The sequence below is a fragment of the Otolemur garnettii genome, unplaced genomic scaffold (assembly GCF_000181295.1).
Source record: "Otolemur garnettii isolate 467f Iridium unplaced genomic scaffold, OtoGar3 scaffold00112, whole genome shotgun sequence".
NCBI lineage: Eukaryota > Metazoa > Chordata > Mammalia > Primates > Galagidae > Otolemur > Otolemur garnettii.
The window spans coordinates 6,667,437-6,668,781 of record NW_003852507.1 but is presented as its reverse complement, the minus strand read 5'-3'; positions in this window follow the sequence as shown (position 1 = coordinate 6,668,781).

Genomic DNA, 1,345 nt, shown 5'->3' with positions numbered 1-1,345 from the left:
AAGTGACAGGTTCTGTTATCATCTCGACAGAAGAGATAAGCTGACAGGTTACTTTATTGCGTCAAGCATTGCTTTCGATCACTGCAGAATTATCTGAAAAGCTTGTTTAAAATGCCCCAACTTAGATTCACCGATTTAGAATCTCCTTGAGGAGGCACTGCATATAGCTAGCTTATGCCATTGTCTTAGAGGTGGGTCCATTTGGGTGAGACACCTTTATCCAGAATCTGCACACACTGATGTCTGATCCTGCCCTATCATCTGTCTGTAATCTAGACTCTCTTAGTTCAAAACCCTGAACTGCCTTTGGGATATGTCAGGAAGGGTCTCTGGTTAGGCACAATCTGTTTACTTACCACGATTTATCTTGAGTTTTAGATCTTTTTGTACTTTTCTATTTTTAAAAGAAATTTCTGATTTGGGGTACAGAGGATGTTTGTTATACTCTGTGTTTTCCTGTGGCTTCAAAGACTACCTGAGGGACTAAACACCAGGGTTCTTTTCTTTTTTCTTTCTTTCTTTTTTTAAGACAGAGTCTCCCTTTGTCACCCTGGGTAGAGTTCTGTGGCATCACAGCTCACAGCCACCTCCAACTCCTGGGCTTAAGCAATTCTCTTGCTTCAGCCTCCTGAGTAGCTGGGACTATAGGCACCATACCATTAATTTTTCTAATTTTTGTAGAGATGGGGTCTTGCTATGTTGCCCAGGCTGGACTTGAATTCCTGGCTTCAAGTTATCCTCCTATCTCAGCCTCTCAAAGTGCTGAGGTTACAGGTGTGAGCCACTGTAATGGCTTAATCTTAAGAGTGAATCACGGTGCCTAAGTGAGTAGGGCGCCAGCCACATACACCAAGGCTGGTGGGTTCGAACCCAGCTCCAGTCTGCTAAACAACAATGATAGCTTCAACCAAAAAATAGCTGGACATCATGGCAGGCGCCTGTAGTCCCAGCTACTTGGGAGACTGAGGCAAGAGAATCGCTTAAGCCCAAGAGTTTGAGGTTGCTGTGAGCTATGACACCACAGCACTTTACCCAGGTGATAGAGTGAGATTTTGTCTCAAAAAAAAAAAAAAAAGCATTATTTGAATGCCCTGTCCTATTCTGTGTAGGGCGTTGATTTGGGTAAGATAAATGTGGGCTGTGCTTTCAGGGAGGGAGCAGTTGATATATGCATTTTAATTCCTTGCAGACCCTAGTACCATAGCCTTCTACACTATACAAGTACTCACTGAACTTTGATTAATGGTAATAAGTATTATTGAGTGTTATTGCCTGGGCTAGAGTGCAGTGGTGTGATCATAGCTTACTACAACCTCAAACCCGTGGGCTTAAGCAATTCTCTTGC